The following is an 11,753-nucleotide window of genomic DNA, read 5'->3' as shown; positions in this document are numbered from 1 at the left end:
TAAGTACACCCCTCACATTTTTGTAAATATTTTATTCTATCTTTTCATGTGACAACACTGAAGAAATGACACTTTGCTACAATGTAAAGTAGTGAGTGTACAGCTTGTATAACAGTGTAAATTTACTGTCCCCTCAAAATAACTCAACACACAGCCATTAATGTCTAAACTGCTGGCAACAAAAGTGAGTACACCCCTAAGTGAAAATGTAAATTTTTCCCTCTCCGGTGTGATGTGAGTCGTTAATGTTACAATGTCCCAGGTGTGAATGGGGAGCAGGTGTGTTAAATTTGGTGTTATCGCTCTCACTCTCTCATACTGGTCACTGGAAGTACAACATGGCACCTCATGGCAAAGAACTCTCTGAAGATCTGAAAAAAATAACTGTTGCTCTACATAAAGATGGCCTAGGCTATAAGAAGATTGCAAAGACCCTGAAACTGAGCTGCAGCACGGTGGCCAAGACCATACAGCATACAGGACAGGTTCCACTCAGAACAGGCCTCGCCATGGTCAACCAAAGAAGTTGAGTGCACGTGCTCAGCGTCATATGCAGAGGTTGTCTTTGGGAAATAGAGGTATGAGTGCTGCCAGCATTGCTGCAGAGGTTGAAGCGTTGGGGGGCGTCAGGCTGTCAGTTCTCAGACCATACGCCGCACACTGCATCAAATTGGTCTGCATGCATCATCCTGGAAGGAAGCCTCTTCTAAAGATGATGCACAAGAAAGCCTGCAAACAGTTTGCTGAAGACAAGCAGACTAAGGACATGGAATACTGGAACCATCCCCTGTGGTCTGATGAGACCAAGATAAACTTATTTGGTTCAGATGGTGTCAAGCGTGTGTGGCGGCAACCAGGTGAGGAGTGCAAAGACAAGTGTGTTTTGCCTACATTAATGCATGGTGGTGGGAGTGTCATGGTCTGGGGCAGCATGAGTGCTGCCGGCACTGGGGAGCTACAGTTCATTGAGGGAACCATGAATGCCAACATGTACTGTGACATACTGAAGCAGAGCATGACCCCCTCCCTTTGGATACTGGGCTGCAGGGCAGTATTCCAACTTAACGACCCCAAATACACCTCTAAGACGACCACTGCCTTGCTAAAGAAGCTGAGGGTAAAGGTGATGGACTGGCCAAGCATGTCTCCAGACCTAAACCCTATTGAGCATCTGTGGGACATCCTCACACAGAAGGTGGAGGAGCGCAAGGTCTCTAACATCCACCAGCTCCGTGATGTCATCATGGAGGAGTGGAAGAGGACTCCAGTGTCAACCTGTGAAGCTCTGGTGAACTCCATGCCCAAGACGGTTAAGGCAGTGCTGGAAAATAATGGTGGCCACACAAAATATTGACACTTTGGGTCCAATTTGGACATTTTCACTTAGGGGTGTACTCACTTTTGTTGCCAGCGGTTTAAACATGAATGGCTGTGTGTTGAGTTATTTTGAGGGGACAGAAAATTTACACTGTTATACAAGCTGTACACTCACTACTTTACGTTGTAGCAAAGTCTAATTTCTTCAGTGTTGTCACATGAAAAGATAGAATAACATATTTACAAAAATGTGAGGGGTGTACTCACTTTTGTGAGATACTGTAAAATCCAGTATGTAAAGTTAGAAGGTCTGGATTGCCGCACTCCGATGCAATCACCTTTATTGGAATAAAATACAGTTGATACAGCAAACAGAGGTGCAGAAATCAACTGTAGCTGACGCGTTTCACACCCTCACTGGTGCTTAGTCAACTCAGCTATGACTAAGCATCAGCGAGGGTGTGAAACGCGTCAGTAACAGCTGATTTCTGCACCTCTGTTTGCTGTATCGACTGTATTTTATTCCAATAAAGGTGATCAAATCAGAGTGCGGCCATCCAGACCTTCTTACCTTACAGACTATGTATGCAGAGCCAGCGCCCTTTCCTTACATGTGGGGAAGGTGAAATTGTAGGGTTGCTACCTAGAGCAGTACATCTCTGTTGTTTGTTTCTGAAATAAAATCCAGTAGTTATAATTATACACACACCACTAACACATGTGCCTACTGTATGAGGCTGTATGCGATAGCGATTTTGCTGCACGCACTGTAGAATCGTTAATATGATTTGTGCACACCAATACACAGAACGCCCCACCTAATAATACATTGGGAAACTGAGAGGTCACCGCGCACACAGATGGGGTTTGGTCTAACATTGTCATTTCTATAATTGATGTTGTGTCTGTTACGTACACGATTTACAGCTAAGTGAACGTTACACATGGGAGCGGGGCATGGCAAACTTTTGACCCTGATGAGAGTAGTAAGCCTCCCTTCCCCGGGGCAGTTAGTGAAAGTTGTGGGAATAACATGGGAATAAAATGATGAGTGAGTGATGCGTTCGCACCGAGCGCCCTCTTGTGGTAGTTTTACGTCTTTACAGTGACTGCATCACAACACGGACACTTAACGAGTATTTGTGGTCAAAATGTGAAATCCGGTGTTCATTTCCACATTGTATTTCAATTATTTCCAGCCTATTCTTATTATTCTGATTGAGATTGAACTTTGTAAACCTTCTTTGTGAAATCTCCTCACCAGTGCTGGGATAAGATCATCCAGCGCCCAGGGCAAAGATACCAAACTGCACCCCCCCTTCCTTTAGGGTTAGGGTCAGGGCGCTCCCCCATCCCAATAAGCAATTGCGCCCAGGGCAGCCGACCCTCCTGCCCACCCCTTATCCCAGCCCTGCTCCTCACATCTACTTCCTTGTATTCTGTGACATGTAGTTACTATGTTCTGTAAATAGGCACTGGCTGTATCACACATTTCACAGAGCCTGCCTTGTGATTGACAGCAAGGTGCTGAGAGGAGGAGTTTCAGGAGGTGGAGTCAGTACAGGGATCACTGCTTGCTGGAAGCAAGGTACCATGGGATTGACATCCCAATTGACAAGGGGTGTAACGATGGGGTATAAGGGGACAATGGGTGTAACGCTGGAGTATAAAGGGACAGGGGGTGTAACACTGGAGTATAAGGGGACAGGGGGTGTAACGATGGAGTATAAGGGGACAGGGGGCGTAACAATGGGGTAAAAGGGGACAGGAGGTGTAACGCTGGGGTATTTGGGGGGCAGAGATTTTAATACTGGGGTATGGGGGGCAGGGGGTGTAACACTGGGGTATTTGGGGAGCAGAGGGTATAACACTGGTGTATTTGGGGGCAGGGGTTGAACACTGGGTTATGTGTGAAGGGGGGGCAGAGGTTGTAACACTGAGGTATATGGGGGGCAGAGGGTTTAACACTGGGGTATGGGGTGCGGGGGGTGTAACACTGGGGTATTTGGGGGGGCAGAGGGTGTAAAACTGGGGTATGGGGGGCAGGGGGTGTAACACTGGGGTATTTGGGGGCAGGGGTTGAACACTGGGGTATATGTGAAGGGGGGCAGAGGGTGTAACACTGAGGTTTAGGGTCTGGGGGTGTAAAACTGGGGTATATGAAGGACAGAGGGTGTAACATTAGGGGTATATAGAGGAACAGGGAGTGTAACACTGGGGTATATAAGGGGCAGGGGGTGTAACACTGGGGTATATGAGGAAAGGGGGTGTAACATTGGGGTATATGGAGGATCAGGGGATGTAACACTAGGGTATGGGGGGGGGAAGGGGTGTAACAATAGGGTATGTGGGGGGCAGGAGGTGTAACAGTGGGGTATGTGGGGGGCAGGAGGTGTAACAGTGGGGTATGTGAGGGGCAGGAGGTCTAACAGTGGGGAATGTGGGGGGCAGGAGGTGTAACAGTGGGGTATGTGAGGGGCAGGAGGTCTAACAGTGGGGTATGTGGGGGGCAGGAGGTGTAACAGTGGGGTATGTGGGGGGCAGGGGGTGTAACAAAGAGGTATGTGAGGGGCAGGAGGTGTAACAGTGGGGTATGTGGGGGGCAGGGGCTGTAACAATGGGGTATGTGGGGGGCAGGTGTGACAGTGGGGTATGTGGGTGGGGGGCAGGGAGTATAACAGTGGGGTATGTGGGGGGGCAGGAGGTGTAACAATGGGGTATGTGGGGGGCAGGAGGTGTAACAATGGGGAATGTGGTGGGCAGGAGGTGTAACAATGGGGAATGTGGGGGGCAGGAGGTGTAACAATGGGGTATGTGGGGGGCAGGAGGTGTAACAATGGGGTATGTGGGGGGCAGGAGGTGTAACAATGGGGAGTGTGGGGGGCAGGAGGTGTAACAATGGGGAATGTGGTGGGCAGGAGGTGTAACAATGGGGAATGTGGGGGGCAGGAGGTGTAACAATGGGGAATGTGGGGGCAGGAGGTGTAACAATGGGGAATGTGGGGAGCAGGAGGTGTAACAGTGGGGTATGTGGGGGGCAGGAGGTGTAACAATGGGGTATGTGGGGGGCAGAGTGTGGAAGAACACTAAAACTTTGTTCATTATATTTCTCCTTCCCAATGTATTTCTGGTCTCAGCAGTTGGCGGGTGATAACGGCTCCATGACTATTTAGGTTCCTCTCTGAGGTCGGTGTATATAAAGTGTTGGCTCTTGGTCTGTCATGTGATGGAGAAGATTCATTCGCAGATGATGGTGCCGAGTTACGTCAGCGCCGGAGCAGACACGGCAGGGGGTCAGTACACATGGCTGGACTCTGGGTAGGTAAGTATCCACTAAACTAGAATAGATTTTTGCTGGGGGTTTATTTTTCTCTTACAGTGAACTTGGCGGAGCTCGGAGGGACCCCTAAAACCAGTTCACTGTGAAAGGGATGACCATCTACTTGCCCCCCCATGAGGGCGAATCTTGGCCAGAAACATGGACAACTAGATCCCTATATAGTTCACTTCATCTCAGCCATAACCAATCGTTTTCAAATAAAAGGTGCAAGAAGGGAGGCATCTATATTAATGTGTCGCCTATCATTGCCACAATGCATGAAAAGATGAATGCTGATTGCAGTACCGGGACAGGTTCTAGCACCCAGGGCAAGGATGCAGAACGGCACCCCAACTGTTAAAACATGCCGTAGAATGGGTTTAGTGCCCCGCGTCCATTCTCAGCCCCCTTTCTCAAGGCAGCTGCCCCTCCTGCCCACCCCTTATCCCGGCTCTAACTTACTGGTTGTCCTGGGAGGCTCAAGGTAAGTTTAGAAGACAGGATAACACTTGTCTGGACAATCTGATCTTTTTAATCAATTTATTTATTTTTTTAACATTTCAGACAGTAGCATATTTCATCTTTTGTGTCAATCTTTAGCAAATACGATTCAGCAGTGCTGTGAGCCTTACCAGCAGGCTGATAATCTAACAACATAAAAGGCACAAGCAAGGTCCAACAACTACACTAGATTTACAAAAAAAAAAACAAAAACGTGATGGGGGCTACTGCCCCCCTTTTCCCTGGGTCAATCTATACCTGCCCCACTTCCTGGACATGATTCCTCCATCTCCCTCTAGTTAGCTGAAAGGGTCAGTGTGTTGGAGCTGAACTCCGGACAAATCCACAGATACAGATCCTGGCTCTGCACAGCAACGTTTACATTCTGCAGAAGATTGCGGCAGGCAGGTGGGTGTGTTTTATTGCACTGCATTAACTATAAAGTGTCTACCTGTTGGCAAAAAAAATCTAACATTGCCTTTAGTTCCGCATTAATCACTTAAGCCCCGGAGGATTTTACCCCCTTCCTGACCAGGGTTTTTTTTTTCGATTTTTTACTGTGTGACTTTAACGGACAATTGCGCGGTCGTGCGATGCTGTACCTAAACGAATTTGACGTCCTTTTTTTCCCACAAACAGAGCTTTCTTTTGGTGGTATTTGATCACCTGTGCGATTTTTTGATCATGCGCTATAAACAAAAAAAGAGCGTCAATTTTGCAAAAATAACAATATTTTTCACATTTTTTTATATGAAATTCCCCCCAAAAAAATGTAAAAATCAAAATTTTTTAACATTTTCGGCCAATTTGTTTTCTGCTACATATGTTTGGTAAAAAAAAAAAAAATCGCGAAAAGCGTATTTTGATTGGTTTGCGCAAAAGTTATCGCGTTTACTAACAAAGGGAAAGATTTTTGTCATTTTTGGTGTTTTGTTTTTTTAACGCGTAATGGCGGCGATCTGTGATTTTTTTTAGGAACTGCGACATTGTGGCGGACAGATCGGACCCTTCACTGACATTTTTGACACTTTTGGGGTTACCAGTGACATTACTGCAGTAATCAGTGCTCTACATATGCACTGTTACTGTAAAAATAACACTGGCAGGGAAGGGGTTAACTGTATTGGAGAGGGAGGGGTTAAGTGTGTCCTAGGGGCGTGTTTCTAACTGTGATTGGACATGGCTACTAGTGTTAAAACAGAGAACAACGGTCCTACATAGTAGAACCGTCTGATCTCCATTTTTACACAGAGGAGAATGACGGGCGGCTTGTTTACATTAGCCGCCTGCCTTTCTCCCTTCCGATCGCGAGTGACTGGCGGACATCACGCACTGACTTGTTAGTGAACGAGCCGGGGCGGACGCGCGCCTTAGCGGGCGCGCGCTCGTCCGCTATTGGCTCACAAGCCAGTGACAGGCTAGTGAAGTACCGGTACGTCACTTTGCCTGGCCGGGGCTGACTGCCGCAGTATATGTACTTGCGGCGGTCGGCAAGTGGTTAAAACCACATTACGATAATTAAGTATAACTAAAGAAAATATGTTTTTCATAGTTTTGGATGGAGTGAAGAGGGATTAGAACACTTATTAGGTTATTATTGCTGTCTGTGCCCCCATTAGGTACACCCCCCCCCCCCATTTTATTTGTCCTGTTTACCATGATGATTGAAAACAAAAGAAAATCCCAAATTTTGGAGTTGTCACCAGAACAGGAATAGAGGGTAAATCTTCCAATGGGGACACCAGTTCAGGTGACAACCAGGGATTCCCTCACTTTGAAGGGATTTCCTCTCACTTCCTGTTTAGGTTATGGGACAGGAAGTGAAGAGAAATCACCCCAATGGGGCACAAAAAAAGTGACAGAGAGAGGTTATTACCCCAACCTTATCCTAAACAAATGAATAATAAAGTTTTGCCTTTAGTTCTCCTTTCACTTACAGCATTTTTTCTAAATAAAGCCAAGCTTTGGAATCACACTTTCTCTCTCTTAGCATTACATGATATCAGTTAAAGGACATCATTTTGTTAACAGCAGCGCTCTGACATCACATCAGTGACATCACACTTAGAACATGGCATTGCTCTGGTCACTTCTGTAAACCAAGAGTGTAACAGGATTGGTTATACATTGTATATACATTGTGTCTACTGAACAGACAGGTCCTCTTCAGAATGATTTGACTTCCAAAAGGAGTTGCTGAATCTCAGTACTTGGAGTAAAGTCTTTTGTTGATCCAGTGGATTGTCATGGCAAGGTAAGCTTATCGGTGAGCATGGTATGATGGCCGACATCTGACTCCAGCAGAGGGGAATTCACATCTCTGTGCTCAGCTATACATCCACACATATCCATCCTCTGTGCTCAGCTATACATCCACACATATCCATCCTCTGCGCTCAGCTATACATCCACACATATCCATCCTCTGCGCTCAGCTATACATCCCACATACCCATCCTCTGTGCTCAGCTATACATCCACACATATCCATCCTCTGTGCTTAGCTATACATCCACACATATCCATCCTCTGTGCTCAGCTATACATCCACACATATCCATCCTCTGTGCTCAGCTATAAATCCCACATATCCATCCTCTGTGCTCAGCTATACATCCACACATATCCATCCTCTGTGCTCAGCTATACATCCACACATATCCATCCTCTGCGCTCAGCTATACATCCACACATATCTATCCTCTGCGCTCAGCTATACATCCACACATATCCATCCTCTGCGCTCAGCTATACATCCACACATATCCATCCTCTGCGCTCAGCTATACATCCACACATATCCATCCTCTGCGCTCAGCTATACATCCACACATATCCATCCTCTGCGCTCAGCTATACATCCACACATATCTATCCTCTGCGCTCAGCTATACATCCACACATATCCATCCTCTGCGCTCAGCTATACATCCACACATATCCATCCTCTGTGCTCAGCTATACATCCCCACATATCCATCCTCTGTGCTCAGCTATACATCCACACATATCCATCCTCTGCGCTCAGCTATACATCCACACATATCCATCCTCTGTGCTCAGCTATACATCCACACATATCCATCCTCTGCGCTCAGCTATACATCCACACATATCCATCCTCTGCGCTCAGCTATACATCCACACATATCCATCCTCTGCGCTCAGCTATACATCCACACATATCCATCCTCTGCGCTCAGCTATACATTCCACATATCCATCCTCTGCGCTCAGCTATACATCCACACATATCCATCCTCTGTGCTCAGCTATACATCCCACATATCCATCCTCTGCGCTCAGCTATACATCCACACATATCCATCCTCTGCGCACAGCCATACATCCACACATATCCATCCTCTGCGCTCAGCTATACATCCACACATATCCATCCTCTGCGCTCAGCTATACATCCACACATATCCATCCTCTGTGCTCAGCTATACATCCCACATATCCATCCTCTGTGCTCAGCTATACATCCACACATATCCATCCTCTGCGCTCAGCTATACATCCACACATATCCATCCTCTGCGCTCAGCTATACATCCACACATATCCATCCTCTGCGCTCAGCTATACATTCCACATATCCATCCTCTGCGCTCAGCTATACATCCACACATATCCATCCTCTGTGCTCAGCTATACATCCCACATATCCATCCTCTGCGCTCAGCTATACATCCACACATATCCATCCTCTGCGCACAGCCATACATCCCACATATCCATCCTCTGTGCTAGCTATACATCCCACATATCCATCCAACAGCATCAATTCATAAGAGCGTAACCCGACCCGTATTTTCAATACCATACCTAAAGTAGAACTATGGGCAAAACCTTTTTTCCCCATTTTGAATAGAGTAAGGAAGGGTTACACCTCTGTCAGATTTTTATTTCGCCATTTGTGTCCCATTGCGGAGATTTCTCTTCACTTCCTGTCGCATAGCCAAACAGGAAGCGAGAGGAAATCTCTGTAAATCAGGGGAATTCCTTGGGGACCCCCAGGTCACCAGAACTAGTGTCCCCATTAGAAGATTTCCCCTCTATTACTTTTTTGGGGACAACCCAAAATTTGGGTAATTTCTCTTACCTTCGCTTTCAATGATAATAGTAAACATGTCAAATAGAGAGTGGGAACAGAGAGATCTGGACGGCCGCACTCCCACTGCAAACACCTTTATTAGGTTAAAACTGTCCATACAGCAACAGAAGGTACAGATAACCGCATCAGTTGACGCGTTTCACACCTTTACTGGTGCTTAATCCAGCTATGATTAAGCACCAGTAAAGGTGTGAAATGGGTCAGTGCTGCTGTTATCTGTACCTACCTTTTAACCAAATAAAGGGTGTTTGCATTGGAGTGCGGCTGTCCAGACCTCTCCATTTTCACAGCTTTGAATGCAGATCCAGCACTCTTTATTGCATATGGGAGGTGTAATTGAAAGACCAACTACTGGAGCAGTACATCACTTTTTGTTTGTTACCTAAATTGGAAGTCAAATAGAGAGGGTAAATCTCCTTAACGGGGACACAGACAGCAATAATCACTGACCGGGATTCTAATCCCTCCCCACTCTATCCAAAACTAAAAAAAAAAAAAAAAAGTTTTGCCTTTAGTTATACTTTAATAGGGTACGGTAAATATTACATTCTAAGTTCACCTTTTCAGAAAAAGTAAAAAGGTGAACTAACTCCCTATTTCGTACCCCCCCCCCCCCTTCCCGGTCCCCACTGTACTTCCCTATGTAGCTAATGAGCTGTCAGTGACCACTTACCTAGTGCAGCAGTCTGGGGACAGGGCGGTCTGGACTCTTCTTCCTATAGGGATTTCAAGATAGATCAGAGTGATTCAGATTGGCCAGCACCAGCACCGTGACCCTTTTGACCAAATGAAATTGCTCTGATCTGTCCACAGAAGCACTACAGGAAGAAGAGGGATTTCAAATCCCCAGATCACTACATTGACAGCTTGTCAATACCCACACAGCTAGTACAGCGGTCTGGGGATCTGAAACCCCCACTATTCCTCCTGTAGGGCTTCCAGGACAGATCAAAGGGATTCTGATTGGCCAGCACCAACACAGTGACCTATTTGACCAATTGAAATTGCTGTAATCTGTCCCCAGAAGCACTACAGGAAGAGGAGAGATTTCAAATCCCCAGAATGCTACATGGATAGCTTGTCAATACCCACAAAGCTGGTGCAGCGGTCTGGGGATCTGAAACCCTTGCTCTTCTTCCTGTAGGGCTTCCAGGACAGATCAGAGCGATTCTGATTGGCCATCGCCAGCACAGTGACCCTTTTGACCAAATTGCTCTGATCTGTCCCCAGAAGCACTACAGGAAGAAGAGGAATTTCAAATCCCCAGATCACTACATTGACAGATTGTCAATACCCACGCAGCTAGTACAGCGGTCTTGGGATCTGAAACCCCCACTATTCCTCCTGTAGGGCTTCCAGGACAGATCAACAGATCAGTATGATTCTGATTGGCTAGTGCCAGCACAGTGACCCTTTTGACCAACTGAAATTTCTCTGATCTGTCCCCAGAAGCACTACAGGAAGAAGAGACATTTCATATCCCCAGACTACTACATGGACAGCTTGTCAATACCCACGCAGCTAGTGCAGCGGTCCGGGGATCTGAAACCCCCGCTCTTCTTCCTGTAGGACTTCTAGGACAGAGGAGAGCAATTCTGATTGGTCAGTGCCAGCACAGTGACCAATCAAAAATTGCTCTGATCCGTCCCAGAATCACTACAGGAAGAAGAGGGATTTCAAATCCCAAGACCGCTGTACTAGCTGACAGCTCATCACCCAAGGCGGTAATTTTAGGGAGGGGTTGGAGGGTGTAGGTTGTTCACCTTTTTTGTTCACCTTTTTTTAACCCTGTAAAGCTTTTTCACACCAGATAGCCGCAGCTGCGTGCTAGCATGGAGGTAATGATTTTTCTTTCTTTTTTTTAAAAACTTTATTGAAATGTCACACGGTGACATTTCATTGTGTCCTATTTTCTGCAGCGCAGTGCAAGGCCATGGATTGCCTCACACTCAGGGACGGTGCTAGACTATTTTGCACCCTCGGCAAGACTAGCTACTTGCACCCCCCCCAAAAAAAAATAATTAAAAAAAAACATTGCCCCCCTTCCTGTACATAATGCCCCCCCCCCTTTTGACCCCACTCTCCCCCTCCTGTACACACAGCCCCCCTTTAACCCTACACCCCCCTTCACATACACACTGCCTCTCTTTAACCCTACACCCCCCTTCATATACACACTGCCTCCCTTTGACCCTACACCCCCCTTTATATACACACTCCTCCTTCATAAGCAACGTGCCCCCCTTTAACCCTTCACATCCCTTCCTGTACACACTGCCCCCCCCTTCCTGTACACACTGCCTTTATTTAATGCTACACCCCCTTCCTGCACACACTGCCCCTCTTTAACCCTACATCCCTTCCTATACACACTGCCCCCCTTTAACCCTACACCCCCCATTCCATACACACTGCCCCCCTTTATCCCTGCCCACCCCATTATATACAAAGTGCCCCCCTCTCTAGAGGTGACATCCTTGGGGATGAGGAGGTGAC

Source organism: Pelophylax lessonae, assembly GCF_965119305.1.
Source record: "Pelophylax lessonae genome assembly, chromosome: 10".
NCBI lineage: Eukaryota > Metazoa > Chordata > Amphibia > Anura > Ranidae > Pelophylax > Pelophylax lessonae.
This window is presented reverse-complemented; position numbering follows the sequence as displayed.